The sequence below is a fragment of the Engystomops pustulosus genome, chromosome 6, assembly GCF_040894005.1.
Source record: "Engystomops pustulosus chromosome 6, aEngPut4.maternal, whole genome shotgun sequence".
Taxonomy (NCBI): domain Eukaryota; kingdom Metazoa; phylum Chordata; class Amphibia; order Anura; family Leptodactylidae; genus Engystomops; species Engystomops pustulosus.
Genome location: NC_092416.1, coordinates 85380221 through 85398866, shown reverse-complemented (window position 1 = coordinate 85398866; position 18646 = coordinate 85380221). Strand labels below are relative to the sequence as shown.

The following is an 18646-nucleotide window of genomic DNA, read 5'->3' as shown; positions in this document are numbered from 1 at the left end:
CCTTGAGATCTTCATAGTAATTGAATCAAAATGGAGGGGAAATTAAGAAGGGTCCAATTTTGTCGGTTATACATTCATTTCTAAAGTCCTAAGTCCTAAAATTTACACATTTCCAAAAGATAAAAAGAAAAGACCCCCACATGTGGGCGTTACTTGTTTTATGGGTGCACAGCGAGGGGCAGAAGGGAAGGAGAACCCTGCAGATGCCAGGATTTTAGTTTTCTCATTGGCCCCTTTTGTAGGCTATAACATTTTTGCTTTTTCGTTATTGGGGCCATGTGACAGCATTTTTTTTTTGCGGGATGAGATGCTTTTTTTTTTTTTTTTAGGTCAGGAGTAGAAAAGCATCAATTCTGTATTGGATTTTTTACTTTTTTTTTTTCATGTTCACCATGTAGCCTAATAATCATGTTAACTTTATTCTATGGGTTGATACGATTACAGGGATACCATACTTGAATATTTTTTCTTATGTTTTTCTAAATTTGCCAATTAAAACCCTAAAGTGGGGGAAAAATCTATCATTTTTGCATCGCCGTCTTCCAAGTGGCATAACATTTTTACTTTTTTGGCTACAGAGCTGCTTGATGGCTTGTTTTTTGTGGGACATGTTGTTCTTTGCAACAGTATCATTATGGAGTACTTATGTTTTTTTGATCACTTTTGATTGCATTTTTTTGCCAGTTTGGATCCGGTGCAGTACTGGTACTAACTAGGGTTTTCCGGCCGAGGACAGGGGTAGGTTCCAGTCGGGATGACAGCCACCTACGGCTGCTGCCCCGAGTTTAGGACCAACCAGGGACACCTAGGGTTCTCACTCAGCCCCTGTTAGGGCTTAATAGGGACCCCGGCACTCTTTTATCTCCACGAGTGCGTCCCCCTTTTCCCGTGCAACTTACACACTGTGTACACATACCTCTGAGTATACGCGACCACCTGGACTAAGACACCACATTTGGCTCCTCCTGTTCAGCCCAGCATCTACATACTCTTCAAGTGACTACGCAGATTGACTACGGAGCATCATATCCACCCTCATTGACAACACGGCAGACGCTCCCGCATCTTCTTCTCTATGCACAGCTGCGGTGTGCTCCTCAGGTCTTTTAACCTTCGGCTTTTTTGCCCAAATTATCTTTGTTCTCATCACCTTTCCCATTGTTTATTACAAATAAATATCACGTATTTAACAAATCTAGACTAGACTTCCACCATTTGTACTCTCCTCTATTCTTGAAAAGTCCAATTGCTGGGGGCCCCCTTTAAGAAAGCAGGCCCTGGGAAAATGTCCAGTTTGCCGCCCCCTAAAGCCAGCCCTGATTGTGCATGGACCATGTCTCACCACACTATGACTGTGCCGCGCAGGCATGGTGCCAATAGTGACCAGAGCCAGCCGGCTGCTGCTGAAGCTAATAAAATTATGGAAGCTACCACGAGGTTGCGATATGCGTGGGGCATCTATCCCCAGCACCCCGCTCTCATGGCCTGAGCATTTAGGTACACAACTTTCTTATTTGTACATGGTTCTGTGCTGATCCTTGAATTGTGTGTCCATCCATTATTGTGTTTCACCCCTCTTTTTGTTGTTATCCTGCATTTGTATGGACTTGTCTAAAGATTTGATCAACTCACCATTGATAATATTTATTTCTGTACATTGTTGTATACTATATTGTGACCAGTAGGGGGAGCTGGAGTTCCAGGAACAGTGCACATTATCATGTGTTGAGCACTTTCCCGAGGATGTCATTCATTTGTGACTTCGTTCACAATTTTTAAAGGTTTTTAAGCATGTTTTGTGGTGTATTTTTCTATTAAAAAAGATATTATTTGTTTGATCTATTTTTCATGCCTCTGTTCTTTTTGTGGCTTTTAATAAAATTATGGGATGCATAAAGAGAGAATAGATTCTCATGATAAAGACATAGTTTAGCCCTTAAGCAAATCACTGGTCAGACCACATATGGAATATTGTTCACAGTTTTGGGCACCAGTGTATAAAAAGGACGTAGTAGAACCAACCAAGATTATTAGGGTAATGGGTGGACTAAGCCAGATACCACAATCACCATATAGGTTGATCAAAGCAACCAGCTGTACCTGCCACCGAAAGAAATTTATATATTAAAGCAAGGTGGGTATAATAAAATTTAACTTTTATTCAAAATCCTTTAAAACCATTTTTTAACCACAATTATTACCAAACGCTGTAGTCAAATTAGTAACCACTTGTAAGATAGCAGCCAGTATGACGTAACTGCTACAAAATTACACTATCAGGAGGACAGCAGGCAGTTGCATAATCCAAACCAGATAACTTGCATCCAGAAGAGACTTATCCATCAGTCATAGGGCAGCCAAGTGCATGTGCAGGGAGATCTAGATGTGTACGAATTGCTCATCAGGTTCAGCAAAAAGTATTCAATCCAAGCACCTTATTCTCAGAATCAAAATGAGCACAGAAATTAAATCAACAAATGGCATATTTTACCGTCTTTTTTTTCCTGCGGAAAAATAGAAAAAGCATAAGGTAATCTTACGAATCCTGGAGATCTCAGGTCATCGGTTCATTCTATTCATACGGAGAACCTGTATATCCCTTAGCTCTATACTGTCCTTAAAGTGCCCAGACTCCCGTCCTGACAAGGACAGTCCACAGCTGTCCCTACTGGATACCTTCACCTCATTAGATAGCCTCAAACAGTTAGATAATCTAATTCCAACGCGTTTCCTCTGCTGTAATACAGATTCATCAGGGGACCAAGAATCAGATTGAGATAATCCTCTACTGAAAATAATAAAAATGTATAGCTAATGCTTTAAGAACAGAGCAGTGGCTCCATTCAAAGTGCAGCCTGGCATAGTGAATACCGGATGCTTGGCTGGCATGTGCAGGCCTTTGGAAAAAAGAAGAATACAGCAGCTAGATCAAAACGTTAAAAAAGGGTTCAATCAGGAATATAGTCATAATTAAATACAGCAAAGATTCAGCTCCGAACAGAGTGTATCAAAAATGGGTCCCCTAAAGGACCAGGAATAGATTCCTCTTGGCCATGAAATTACATGTCACTCAGTGCTGGAGGGGGACAAACTATGTATCTATAAATACAGCAAAGCTCAGTGTTTCATTTAAGCCTGCTGGTGTCACAGTCCCAAGTCTGAAAATCCATCTTGTTTCCATCCGAAGGATTTTCTTGTCCCAGTTCCCTCCTCTTACACTGCGCGGTATATGCGCTATACCGTGAAATCTTAGTACATTTGCATTGCCCTGATGACAGTCAAGAACATGTTTAGCAACCGAAGTGTCTTTGGAGTGTCTAATATCGGCAAGATGTTCACCGATTCTCCTTCTAAACTCACGGTGCGTCTTGCCAATATATTCCATCCCACATCTGCAGATCACCCTATATATCACACCTTCCGTTTTACAATTGATGAAGGCTTTAATCGAGATCAGTTCCCCTGTTACGTTCGCCTTGAACTCTTTGGTTACTAGGATAAAAGGACATGTCACACATCCGCTACATTTATATGAACCCTTAGGTCTTGCCTCATCAAGCCATGTCACCTTGTTTTTGCTTGAAAAATGGCTATGTACTAGCCTATCCTTAAGGGATCGACCTTTGCTATAGGTGATTGAGGGTGATTCACTAATGGCGTCAGAAATATCTGGATCCATTAGGAGAGTACCCCAATTCTTGGAGATAATCTCCCTTATCTTTTCTGAACCATTACTGAAAGTGGTGATGAGTCTGACAAAGTCTGACGGTGGGGACCAACAGTTCCTCTCGATCGCTCCTAAGAGCATTCTGAAAGACATTTTTTAGGATCCTGTCTGGATACCCCTTTTGTAGAAACCTTTGTCTCAGATCATCTGCTTGTTTTAGAAACGTGCTCATATGCGAGCAGTTTCTTCGCAGTCTGAGGTATTGTCCCCGTGGTATTCCCCTCTTGAGTGGTACAGGATGACTACTTTCCCACCTCAAAACACCTCAGCATGCACGGTGCCATCATGGTGCTTGGAAAGTAATACGTCCAGAAATGGCAATTTGTCATGACTAATATCATATGTAAATCTCAAGCCGATGCTGTTATGATTGAGACTTTCTACAAACTCTACAAAAAGAGACTTTGGTCCTTTCCATATCACCAGGACGTCATCGATATAACGTAACTAGAGAGAAGCGAACACACTCGTCCAAGCTTGATGCTCGTTCGAGCATTAGCGTACTCGAAACTGCTCGTTGCTCGGACGAGTATTTCGCCCGCTCGAGAAAATGGCATCTCCCGCCGTTTTGATTTTTGGCGGCCAGAAACAGAGCCAATCACAAGCCAGGAGACTCTGCACTCCTCCCAGCATGACGTGGTACCCTTACACGTCGATAGCAGTGGTTGGCTGGCCTGATCAGGTGACCCTGGAATAGACTAGCCCCTGCCCGCGCTGCTCGGATCATTCTCTGTCTGGATGCCCTTAGGGAGAGAGTTGCTGCTGCTGCAGGGATAGCGTTAGGGTGTTATATTAGCTTACGGTTAGGCAGGAGTGAGTCTACAAGAACCCAACAGCCCTTGTTAGGGCTACAATAGTGTTATATATTTTTTTTTTGTTTGCTTGTGGCTGGGCTTGCTGGTACTAGTAGTGCAGCTAGTACCATATTGTGAGGAATTTGCAGGGAGACTTGCGACCGTTGTGTTTAGCTCTTAGTGACAAACATATCCACCTCAAACACCGAAGTGGGACAATTTATTAGGGGTTTGATTTGAATTAGGCACAGTCTGCTGATTTCTTTTTTTTTACGTTTATTTTTTTTATAACTCAAAGTCATCTGGCATAGCAGTGTGCTTTCAGTGTAGGCTAGAAAATAGCCATAGGAGAACCCAAACGGCTTACTTAGGCCTACAATAGCGTTATATATATATTTTTTTTTGTTTGCTTGTGGCTAGGCTTGATGGCACTAGTAGTGCAGCTAGTACCATATTGTGAGCATTTTGCACTGAGACTTGCGAGCGTTTTGTTTAGCTCTTAGTGACACACATATCCACCTCAAACACCGAAGTGGGACAATTTATTAGGGGTTTGATTTGAATTAGGCACAGTCTGCTGATTTATTTTTTTTTACGTTTATTTTCTTTTATAACTCAAAGTCATCAGGCACAGCACAAAATCCAGTTGTGTGCTGTCAGTGTAGGTTAGAAACTAGCCATAGCAATAGGATAGCATCGTTTTGTTTAAAAAAAAAACACAAAAGACACAAAAACACAAAAAGCAAAAAAATGTACAGTTTACATTTTAATTTTGAAAATTTTTTACCCGAGGGCTAGGGGTAGAGGACGAGGGCGTGAACGTGGACGTGGGCGTCCAACTACTGCAGGGGTCAGAGGCCGTGGTCCTGGGCGGGGTGAGACACCACCTGCTGATGAGGGAGCAGGGGAACGCCGCAGAGCTACACTCCCTAGGTTCATCATGTCTCAAGTTACTGGGACTCGTGGTAGAGCACTGTTGAGGCCAGAACAGTGCGAACAGGTGATGTCGTGGATTGCGGACAATGCTTCTAGCCATTTGTCCACCAGTCAGTCTTCCATGCAGTCCACCCATGTCACCGAAATCAGCACTCCTCCACCTCAGCCTCCTTCCCCCAGTCTGCCCCCTCCCAGGAAAATTTGGCATTTGAACCGGCATACTCTGTGGAACTGTTTTCTGGACCCTTCCCAGTGTCACAAACCACTTGTCCGGTTGCTGCTGAGCTATTTTCCGATGCCCAGGTTTTCCACCGGTCGCAGTCTGTGGGTGATGATGTGGGTTATTGACGTAGTGGAAGAAGTGTGTAAAGAGGTGTCGGACGATGAGGAGACACGGTTGTCAGACAGTGGTGAAGTTGTCAGGGCAGGAAGTCCGAGGGGGGAGCAGACTGAGGGATCGAAGGATGATGAGGGGACAGACCCAAGCTGGGTTGATAGGCCGGGTAAACACAGTGCTTCTGAGACGGAGGCGAGTCCTATACCAGAACAGGTTGGAAGAGGCAGTGGTGGGGCCAGACGAAGAGGCAGGGCCAGAGCTGGTGCATCAGCGCCAAATGTTTCACGTAGTCAAGCTCCCGTGGCGAGGGCTAGATTTTCGGAAGTCTGGAGTTTCTTTAAAGAAACACCGGATGACCGACAGACTGCGGTGTGCAACCTGTGCCAAACCAGGATCAGCAGAGGTCCCACCACTACTAGCTTAAATACCACCAGTATGCGTAGGCATATGAATGCTAAACACCCCACTCAATGGCACCAAGCCCTCCGGCCGGGCACACCACTGTTCCTTCCCCTGTGTCATCTGCTAGTCAGCCCCCTGCCCAGGACCCCGGCCCAAACACCTCCCGTGCGAAAACCCCATCTTTGCCTCCTCAATCCTCCACAGCATCCACCAGCGTTCAGCTCTCCATACCCCAGACACTGGAGCGCAAAAGGAAGTATAGTGCAACCCACCCAAACGCCCAAGCCCTCAACTTCCACATCTCCAAACTGCTTAGCCTGGAGATGCTGCCATATAGGCTAGTAGAGACCGAGGCCTTTCGAAACCTCATGGCGGCGGCCACCCCTCGGTGTTTGGTCCCCAGCCGCCACTACTTTTCCCAATGTGCCGTCCCAGCCCTGCACAAGCACGTGTCAGACAACATCATCCCTGCCCTGACCAATGCTGTTTCTGACAAGGTCCACCTGACCATGGACACGTGGACGAGTGCTGCCGGGCAGGGCCACTATATATCGCTGACGTCACATTGGGTTAACTTGGTGGAGGCTGGGACCGAGTCTGACCCTGGGGCTGGTCATATACTGCCGAGGATTGCGGGGCCTACCTCGGTCCAGGTCTCTCAGGCCTACTATGCCTCCTCCTCCTCCCACCCCTCCTCCTCCGAATTACCATCCGTGGGCATGGCGACATCAGTCGGTAGCTCTAGGCACAGCAGCATTGCCGTCGCTAAGCGACAGCAGGCAGTGCTCAAACTGCTGAGCTTAGGCGATAAAAGGCACACCGCCCAAGAGCTATTACAGGGCATCATGGCGCAGACTGATCTGTGGCTGGCACCGCTGAAGCCAGGCATGATTGTGTGTGACAACGGCCGTAACCTGGTGGCGGCTCTGCAACTCGGCAGACTGACACATGTGCCATGCCTGGCCCATGTGTTAAATCTGATAGTTCAGCGTTTCCTCAAGACATACCCCAATCTGTCTGATTTGCTCACGAAGGTGCGCCGCATCTGTGCGCATTTCAGGAAGTCCAGCACTGATGCTGCCACTCTCAGGGCAGAGCAGCACCGCCTCCAACTACCCGCTCACCGACTATTGTGCGACGTGCCCACGAGGTGGAATTCAACATTAACCATGTTATCCAGAGTTTACCAGCAGTGCAGAGCGATTGTAGACTGCCAGATGTCAACTTCCACCAGAACTGGTAGTGAGGTCAGTCAGCTTCCTCAAGTCTACAATGAGGAGTGGACGTGGATGTCTGTTATCTGTCAGGTGGTAAGTAACTTTGAGGAGTCAACACAGATGGTCAGTGGCGATGCCGACATCATCAGCCTCACCATCCCATTGCTTGGCCTGTTGAAAAACTCTCTGGTCAGCATGAAGTCAAAAGCTTTGCACTCGTCACAAGAGACGGGGGAAGAAGATTCCCTTGATGATAGCCAAAGCACCCTCAGGTCTGTTTCTCAGCGCATATCGGAGGAGGTGGAGGAGGATGATGAGGAGGAAGAGAAGGAGAATGTTGGCGAGACAGAAGAGGGGAGCATTGTTCAGTCCTCCACTGTTCAGCGTGTATGGGCAGAAGAAGAGGAGTTGGAGGAGGAGGAAATGGACAGACAGGCCAGTGAGAGGAGTGAATTCTTGCGCGTTGTTACTCTGGCGCATATGGCAGATTTCATGCTAGGCTGCCTATCCCGTGAACCTCGCGTTCAAAGAATTTATTCCAGCACCGATTACTGGGTATTCACTCTCCTGGACCCACGGTACAAGCAAAATCTTTCCACTCTCATCCCTGGAGAGGAAAGGAGTGTGAGAATGCATGAATACCAGCAGGCCCTGGTGCACAAGCTGAAACAGTATTTCCCTTCTGACATCGCTAGCGGCAGAGGGCGTACTTCTGTGGGATAAGTAGCGAGGGAGAGTAGGCGAACAGGCAGCTTGTCCAGCACTGGCAGGGGTATTCTTTAAAAGGCCTTTGCCAGTTTAATGTCACCCCAGCAAGACACTGTCACCTGTCCCCAGTCTCGGCAGAGTAGGGCTGATCTTTACAGAAAGATGGTGAGGGAATACGTAGCTGACCATAGCATCGTCCTAAATGATCACACAGCTCCCTACAACTACTGGGTTTCAAAGCTGGACATGTGGCACGAACTGGCGCTGTACGCCTTGAAGGTTCTTGCCTGCCCTGCCGCTAGCGTGTTGTCCGAGCGGGTTTTCAGTGCAGCTGGTGGCATCATCACCGATAAGCGTACACGCCTGTTGACTGACAGCGCTGACAGGCTGACGCTTATCAAGATGAATAAAGCCTGGATTTCTCAGGATTTCCATTCTCCACCAGGTGAAGGAAGCTCAACCTAAATAATTTATGCACTCCTCCTTCTCATTTTCCTCCTTCTCCTCCTCTTTGTACACTAAAGCAGAGGAAACGGGCTATTTTTTGCCAGGGCCAACTGGCTCTAGCTATAGTACTCTATGTATTTAATTTTTCTGGAGGACCACCTACCTGCTCCTCTGGTTTGAAAACTTTTTTGGACTGCCACATACAGGCACTCAATCTAATAAATTTTTCTGGAGGGCCACCTACCTGCTCCTCTGGTTTGAAAACTTTTTTGGACTGCCACATACAGGCACTCAATCTATTTAATTTTTCTGGAGGACCACCTACCTGCTCCTCTGGTTTGAAAACTTTTTTGGACTGCCACATACAGGCACTATCCAAATTAAATTGTCTCCACACGTCTTCTTTTTAGCTGCCTCCACACGTTGTCCATATAGCTGCCTCCATACATCGTCCCCTTAGTAAACGAGCTATGTCAGGCAGAATTTTGGGTTGTTTTCATGGCTTCGACATCAAACTTGTTAACTTTGTCGCCACCCTGCTGTGTTATCCACAAAATATACTGGCAAACTTTTATTATTTACCGATATTATTTCAGCACTTCTTGCACATCTGTTTACATTCCCCTCACCCGCCATAACCCAAACTTATAAGAACACTACTACACTTGATCTTATACAAAAGGTTCTTAGAAGTGCTGTTTGGGGAGGAGCCGAGAGACAGGGGCTTGGACAGGCGAAAGCTCGCCTGGCAGTGGACCGCCAGCTCCATCCCAAGATCCAACTAACATAGTTTTAACTGCAGCACCTTTAATCTACTACTAGTTCACTGCCTCCATACATGGTCCCCTTATCAAACGAGCTGTGTCGGGCAGAATTTTCAGGTGTTTCACCAGATACATAGTGGAACTCGGCCCATCTGTCGCCACCATGCTGGAGACCTGAAGTTGCAATCATAGCAGCGCAATATGGATGCCCCATACTGTCGCTCTTAATCATGGAACCATTTCCGAAAAAACAATTAAAAATAGAACCACTATGCTATTCCATTATTCCTAGGTGAAATATTCAAACGACCCCGCCTGCTTTGAAAATTATAATTTTTTCAAAGTAAACGCTTCTGGCCCCCAGGCCTATTTTGGGTGGGGAGGAGCCGAGAGACAGGGGCTTGGACAGGCAAAAGCTCGCCTGGCAGCGGACCGCCAGCTCCATCCCAAGATCCAACTAACACAGTTTTAACTGCAGCACCTTTAATCTACTACTACTTCACTGCCTCCATACATCTTCCCCTTATCAAACGAGCTGTGTCAGGCAGAATTTTCAGGTGTTTCACCAGATACATAGTGGAACTCGGCCCATCTGTCGCCGCCATGCTGGAGACCTGAAGTTGCAATCATAGCAGCCCATACTGTCGCTCTTAATCATGGAAGTCATCTCCATGGCTGCCTCCACATGTCGTCCCCTTGTCAAACGAGCTGTGTCAGGCTCATTTTTCGGGTGTTTCACCAGATACATTATGGAACTTGGTCACTATGTTGCCACCATGCTGTGTTATCAACTAAATATACCGTCAACCTTTTGTTCACATAGGAAATCATTTCAGCGCTTCTTGCTCACCTCCTTTGGTTCCTCTCTGCCACCCATTGGTTTGAAGCCTGAGTTCATTTAGGGTATGTCGCCATGACACTCTCTAGCCTGATGCTGCTGCCGCTGCCTCTGCATGCCGTCCCCTATAGTGTCAGGGTCAATTATTAGATGTTTTAGATGCTATCTAGCCTCATTCGGTCACTCTGTCATGGCCATGCTGTTGCCCATAATTTTGGCATAATGGTATGATTAAGCAGCTTCAGAGGCATCCATGCATGCTGCCCCTGCTGTTTCCTGTCCATATCTGTGGTCTTTCCATCCTTTTCTGAGGTTCCCAGGTGTTTGGCCAAGCTTCCCTGTGCAGAGCCTTGGTCCCCTTGAAAAATGCTCGAGTCTCCCATTGACTTCAATGGGGCTCGTTATTCGAGACGAGCACTCGAGCATCGGGAAAAGTTCGTCTCGAATAACGAGCACCCGAGCAATTTAGTGCTCGCTCATCTCTAAACGTAACCAAATTTCTATGTACTGAAAAAAAGAATTCTCTTGTGCAAAATCGACGGTATCCTCCCACCAGCCCAGGAGCAAGTTGGCGTAGGTTGGCGCACAGGGCTAACCCATCGCCGTGCCCATGAGCTGGTGGTAGAATTTACCGTCAAACAAAAAATAATTGTATGTAAGACAAAACATCAGAGATCTTAACACAAAGTCATCGTGCTGTCTGAATTGCATTCCTCTCGATCTTAGGAAATAAGAAACCGCATGAAGCCCTTTTTCATGGGGAATAGAAGAATACAAGGCTTCCACATCAATTGACGCAAGAAGACAGTTCTCCTCTACTGAAACCCCATCTAGTCTTCTCAACAGGTCCAATGAGTCTCGAGTATATGATTGAAGAGATTCCACATAGGGTCTCAGTATCCTATCCAGGTAGATCCCCACATTCTGAGTAATGTTATTAACACCAGAGACAATTGGCCTTCCTTTTAAGGGAGCAAGTCCTTTATGAACTTTTGGTAAACTATAAAAGGTCGCCAAAATCGGGGTAACAGGTTCCATAAAGTGAAATTCTTTTTGATCAATAAGGCCTTGACTCAGTGCATCATTTAGAATCATCATCAATTCCTCTTTGTATTTAACAGTCGGATTAGTTCTCAGAACTTCATATGCCGACTTATCAGACAGCAAATTGAGACACATAGTCTTATATTTATCGGAATCCATCACAACAACGTTACCGCCCTTATCCAATGATTTAATCGTTATACTTTTGTCTTTTTCCAATTGTTGAAGGGCTTGCATTTCCAATTTGGTACAGTTAAAGGGTACAAACGGCACTTCCATCTTTTTTATGTCGTTTGTCACATCCCTTTAAAAGACGTCAATAGGGGAGATATGTGAGACAGGAGGGAATCTAGTGCTGTTTCTATGTAGGTCCGTAAATGGACCCTTGCCTTCAATCTGAGGGCTGGAGTCTTCCAGGCCATATAGCAGTCTAACATCTTGCAAGAGATCGCTAGGAATGTCAAGTTCCCTGCACATTTTCTTATCTCTCCTTGTAAAATATTTTCTCCACTAAAGTTTTCTTGCAAAGAGGTGTAGATATTTCACAACCTCAAAGGTATCCGCTTTACTAGAGGGGACAAAGTTCAGACCTTTTGCTAGGACCTGTGTTTCTGTTATAGAAAGAATCCTATTAGACCGGTTTAGGACTTGGGAGTCCCTGTCTGACTTGCAGGTGGTCTGCTCCTTGCTCTCGTCTGATAAGGTTGATCTAAAAAATCAGTCCTTGCTCCCCTCCCTCTTTGTGTGCCTCTACCTCTCCCTCTACCGCTCCTTGATCTAAACATGTTCATGCTAAACATGTTCTTGACTGTCATCAGGGCGATGCAAATGTACTAAGATTTCACGGTATAGCGTGTAAGAGGAAGGAACTGGGACAAGAAAATCCTTCAGATGGAAACAAGATGGATTTTCAGGCTTGGGACTGTGACACCAGCAGGCTTAAATGAAACACTGAGCTTTGCTGCATTTATAGATACATAGTTTGTCCCCCTCCAGCACTGTGTGACATGTAATTTAATGGCCAAGAGGAATCTATTCCTGGTCCTTTAGGGGACCCATTTTTGATACACTCTGTTCGGAGCTGAATCTTTGTTGTATTTAATTATGACTATATTCCCGATTGAACCCTTTTTTAACGTTTTGATCTAGCTGCTGTATTCTTCTTCTTTTTTCCAAATTATTGGATCGCCTTTCATAGTGCGATATCTGAATTGAGGTTGCACTATTGCCAGAAATATAATTTTATGTACCCTCCTGTGTTGTCAAAACTTTCAGTCGCATAATGAAATGAATTTAAGATACTTACCTGAAAGATACAAGTTATCTGGTTTGGATTATGCAACTGCCTGCTGTCCTCCTGATAGTGTAATTTTGTAGCAATTACGTCATACTAGCTGCTATCTTACACATGGTTACTAATTTGACTATAGCATTTGGTAATAATTGTGGTTAAAAAATGGTTTTAAAGGATTTTGAATAAAAGTTAAATTTTATCATACCCACCTTGCTTTAATATAATGGGTGGACTAGAATACAATGACAAATTACAAAATATGTGATTAATCAGTTTAGAAAAAAGATGACTGAGGGGGAGACCTCATTGCAATGTACAAATACCTGAATGGGCAGTATAAGGATCTCTGCAAAGGAAAAGGGGGCATCCTCTACACCTATAGGTGAGGCGATTCTACCATGGCCCACCAAGGTACTGGAGAATTCTCCAGTGGGCCCCGACACCCGATGCCTGCACGGCCACGCCTGCCCAATAACTGTGTGGGCCGCGCCTGCCCGATGCCTGCGGGAGCTGTGCCTGCCCGATGCCTGCTGGTCTGGTGGGCTGCAACGTCCTATGCTCTGGCGCGAAAGGAAATACCCAAGGTGGTGATGTCACCCCATCCTCGCTGGTCATGTCTCTATACTGGGGTTGGGGGAGGCCTTGTCTCTATACTGGGTTGGGGGGGCATGTCTTTATACTGGGGGTGGGGGGAGGCCCTTTCTCTATAATGGGGTGGAGGGAGGCCATGTCTCTGCACTGTGGTGGGGGGAGGCCCTGTCTCTATACTCGTGTTAGGGGGAGGCCCTGTCTATACTGGGGTGAGGGGAGGCTCTGTCTTTATACTGGGGTGGGGGCCTGTCTCTATACTGTGGTGTGTGGGAGGCTCTGTCTCTATACTAGGGTGGGGGGAGGCCCTTTCTCTATACTGGGGTGGGGGGAGGCCCTGTGTCTATACTTGGTAAAGGGGAGGCCCTGTGTCTATACTGGGATGAGGGGAGGCCCTGTCACTATACTTGAATGAGGGGCGGCCCTGTCACTATACTGGGATGAGGGGAGGCCCTGTCACTATACTGGGGTGGGGGGGGGGCTCTGTCTCTATACTGGGGTGGGGGAGGCCCTGTGTCTATACTTGGTAAAGGGGAAGCCCTGTGTCTATACTGGGATGAGGGGAGGCCCTGTGACTATACTGGGGTGGGGGAGCCCCTGTGACTATACTGGGGAGGCCCTGTGACTATACTGGGCATGCCATGTGACTATACTGGGCTGCGGAGGCTCTGTGACTATATTGGGGTGGGGTAAGGGGTGGTCCTGTGACTATACTGGGATGGGGGAGGCCCTGTGACTATACTAGCTACTGGAGGGACTGGGTATTACCGCTAAACTCACAATGCTGCAGCATCTTCCCTGTGCTGTGACTCTATGAGGAGAAAATAAAACTTTTATTTAAAGAGTTACAGCTACAGTACACAGCCATACACAGAGCTACAGCCATAGTGCACAGCCATACATGGGGCTAAAGCCACAGTACACAGCCATACATGGGGCTACAGGTGCAGTACATAGCGATACATCGAGCTACAGCCACAGTACACAGCCATACATGGAGCTACAGCCGCAGTACACAGTCAAACATGGAGCTACAGCCACAGTAAACAGCCATACATGGCGCTACAGCCACAGTACACAGCCATACATGAAGCTACTTAGAGCTACAGCTGCAGTACCCAGCCATACATGGTGCTACAGCCGCAGTACACACTAATACATGGAGCTACATCCACAATACACAGCCATACATACAGCTACAGCCACAGTACACAGCCATACATGGAGCTACAGCCACAGTACACAGCCATACATGGAGCTAAAGCCACAGTACACAGCCATACATGGAGCTACAGCCGCAGTAGACAGCCATACATGGAGCTACAGGCACAGTACACAGCCATACATGGAGCTACAGCCGCAGTAGACAGCCATACATGGAGCTACAGCCGCAATACACAGCCATACATGGAGCTACAGCCGCAGTACACAGCCATACATGGAGCTACAGCTGCAGTACACAGCCATACATGGAGCTACAGGCACAGTACACAGCCATACATGGAGCTACAGCCGCAGTACACAGCCATACATGGAGCTACAGCCGCAATACACAGCCATACATGGAGCTACGACCGCAGTACACTGCCATACATGGAGCTACAGCCACAGTACACAACCATACATGGAGCTACAGCCGCAGTACACAGTCAAACTTGGAGCTACAGCCACAGTACACAGCCATACATGGAGCTACATCCACAATACACAGCCATACATGGAGCTATAGCCACAGTACACAGCCATACATGGAGCTACAGCCACAGTACACAGCCATACATGGAGCTAAAGCCACAGTACACAGCCATACATGGAGCTACAGCCGCAGTAGACAGCCATACATGGAGCTACAGGCACAGTACACAGCCATACATGGAGCTACAGCCGCAGTAGACAGCCATACATGGAGCTACAGGCACAGTACACAGCCATACATGGAGCTACAGCCGCAGTAGACAGCCATACATGGAGCTACAGCCGCAGTAGACAGCCATACATGGAGCTACAGCCGCAATACACAGCCATACATGGAGCTACAGCCGCAGTACACAGCCATACATGGAGCTACAGCTGCAGTACACAGCCATACATGGAGCTACAGGCACAGTACACAGCCATACATGGAGCTACAGCCGCAGCAGACAGCCATACATGGAGCTACAGCCGCAATACACAGCCATACATGGAGCTACAGCCGCAGTACACAGCCATACATGGAGCTACAGCTGCAGTACACAGCCATACATGGAGCTACAGGCACAGTACACAGCCATACATGGAGCTACAGCCGCAGCAGACAGCCATACATGGAGCTGCAGCCGCAGTACACAGCCATACATGGAGCTACAGCCGCAGTACACAGCCATACATGGAGCTACAGCCGCAGTACACAGCCATACATGGAGCTACAGCCACAGTACACAGCCATACATGGAGCTACAGCCACAGTACACAGCCATACATGGAGCTACAGGAGCAGTACACAGCCATACATGGAGCTAAAGCCGCAGTACACAGCCATACATGGAGTGACAGCCACAGTACACAGCCATACATGGAGCTCCAGCTGCAGTACACAGCCATACATGGAGCTATAGGAGCAGTACACAGCCATACATGGAACTACAGGAGCAGTACACAGCCATACATGGAGCTACAGCCACAGTACATAGTAATATAATAAGAAATGATTGGACACAGGGTGCATTCAAACTGCCATTGTGGCGACGCGTATATGGCTGCGAGCTTGGCCGAATGCTACAGTTATGTATGGACCTCGGTTCTGGCTTCCAATAAATCTGCCAGAACGTGTTTTACAATTCAATTAGGAGAAGTCCAATAGTATTTCTCGTTACATGAAGGGCGGGCCCCCCAAAAACTTTTCTCTGGTGGGCCCCAGGTACTCCAGTCTGACACATAGACAGAGGTTCTTTACTGTAAGAGCAGTGAGACTGTGAAACTCTCTGCCGCAGGAGGTTGTTATGGCGGACTCTATGCACGTGTTCAAGAGAGGCCTGGATGCCTTTCAGGAGAGAAAAAATATCACGGGTTATGGGGATAAAACATTTATTTAATTCTTAAAGGTTGGACTTGATGGTCTTGCATATTTTTCTGGCCTTATTTACTATGATACTGTGAAATTATACAGCAAGTCCTCTTACATCCTCTTGTAATTCGTTATGTTCAGTTGTATAACCGGTTATTTATCATCTATTTGCAATGGATGTAAATAATCCTAATCAGTAGTGTGAACTTAACCTTATCTGTTTTTTTATTTTCTAATTACAGTTTTTGTTTTCCTGTTTTATATCTATTATTATAGGGACTGTCAGCTTGCTTGATCCCTAGTGACAGTATGCAGTGATACAGTAGACTCAAGGTTATAATAGTCAATTCAGTGAGGTATTCAACAATATGGCTAACCTCCAACAAGAACCAGCAGAGAAGGTGGTTCTAAATAAACAGGAAAGGTAAAGGACAGGAGCACTGACAGATTAAGTTTCCCATGGGTCTTTGGCTATTTACATGGCTAGGACCCCCCCCCCCCCTCGCATCCAAACCAACATGTGCCCAGTTGTGAAGTCTTAAGTACTACTCTATATTCTTAATCTTGTACTGTTCTTAAAAGTAAGTTAATGATGAACTTAAACTTGCTCTTATAACCCATCTATTAAGAAAAGCCAATCACATTCCCTGCATTAAACCACCCCCCCCCTCCCGACTACCGTCCAGACCAGATCTCCCAGACAGTGTAGGAGATCTATAAATACCTATAAATAGACTATGCATTAGATGTATCAAAGCATACAAGAATCACAGAATTCAGTTCAATCCGAAATATAAATTTTACATGGTAAAGATCATGATCCTCCATACGAAAGATAAGGCACATACTATATCATTATAAAATATCACAAATAGATACAGGCCATGCATCAGGGACATTACACATAGTATAACCAGGTACAGTGAAAATGCATCCATCCACTTACATGTTATACCAACCAGGCTGCATTATAGAATGGGGACCAGACATGTGCACTCCACCACAGAACCCGACTTGCATTTTGCCATCCCTTTGTCAAGGGTAAGTGTAGAAAATCTGAACTGCTGCGTCTGGCTGGCCCAGCCTCTGTGCGCACTGCAGCTGAACTCCCCCTCATATGGTAAATACTTGCATATAAGCCGAGGCTCCTTATTTGACCACAAAAAAAACCTGTAAATAGTTATTGACTCGATTATAAGCCCTAGGGTAGGAAATGCAGCCACAACTCCAATAAATAGTTCAGCAGAAAACACACCTCTTTAATAAAAGAGCCCCCCTTTAATGAAATGTTCACAGCAGGGGCTCCATTTGCAGAAATGTCCACAGTAGAAGACCCTTTTAATGACATGTCCACAACAGAGGCCCCCTTCAATGAAATGTCCACAGCAGAGCCCCCTCTTTACTGAAATGCCCACAGCAGAGCCCCCTCTACACTATGACGTTAGGTGGCCTCAATACAGTCGCGTCATAGTGTGTGTGCGCGGACAGGAGGAGATGATGGAGTTGCAGGGAGAAAAGGGTTTTTTTTTTTTAAGATGAAGACCGCTCCTCTGACTGATGGCAGATCTTCATATAGGGCCAGGTTTGTGCGGTGGTCGTGGGCCCCTCGGAGCTCAAAGGCCCCGGGCGCCCTTCTACCGCTTATATGAAGATCCGTCATTGGACATCTTTTACACCACCTAGTCCTTTCTTGACTATACAGTAGACAATCCAGTAGAAAACACATCAGGCATATATTTCCTTACTACTCATTCCATGTCGTGTCTGTGAATGAGACCCCTTTCTAAACAAATATGGTTAGAAAACATCAGTTAGATCTATTGAATCAAGGATTATACCCAAGTAATTCAACAAAATCTGTGAGCTTGGACTTGTTCTAGAAGACTGTGTCACTGCAATACTATATGTTAGCCAAACCTCTATAGAATTCTCTTTGATACTTGTTTCAATTCTATATGGGTCACTGACCTGTATACAGCACTGAATAGCAATCATTCCATAACTCATGTCCTCTCCTTTTTGTGTTATCCCGTATCAGTGCCTGATAAATTACTATTATATAGTATGTTAGGCACTGTTTCTGTTCTTAATACCCGAAAGGAATACAGTAAATAATGTTTGTTCATGTCCTTGCAACTTCTCTTTTGGGTTTATTGACATCAATTGCTATTAGGAGCCTATCTTTCTTTTGTATTATGTATCTGCATCCACTTTTTTATATCCATACTATTTCCTATTAAAATGTTTATAGAAATGAAAAGTGACTAGAAAATATTTTCATACAATGGTTGACTTATTCAACTGATTCATAATAGAATTAAATGTGTATGTAAAGATGTCAGAGTGTAGATAACAGTCAAATCAGTTTACTCTTCAGTAAGTATGTGGTTTATTTAATACAGGTAGCCCCCTGGTTACATACAAGATAGGGTCCATAGGTTAGTTCTTAAGTTAAATTTGTATTTAAGTTGAAACTATATATTTTATAATTGTAGATCCAGACA

General features: G+C 45.8%; 1 protein-coding gene across 3 annotated transcripts in view; it reads right to left on the bottom strand.

The window, feature by feature from the left end:
• Positions 1 to 18646, bottom strand: part of LOC140063918 (excitatory amino acid transporter 2-like) — a 116667-nt gene that overhangs the window by 96377 nt on the left and 1644 nt on the right. The window contains exon 1 of one of the 3 annotated variants that reach the window (XM_072110191.1): positions 17089 to 17229. The exons of the other annotated variants lie outside the window; for them this stretch is intronic. The gene's annotated coding sequence lies outside the window, so the exon portion shown is untranslated. Of the gene's footprint in view, positions 1 to 17088; positions 17230 to 18646 lie in introns of those variants that run through there. 3 annotated transcript variants of the gene reach the window in all.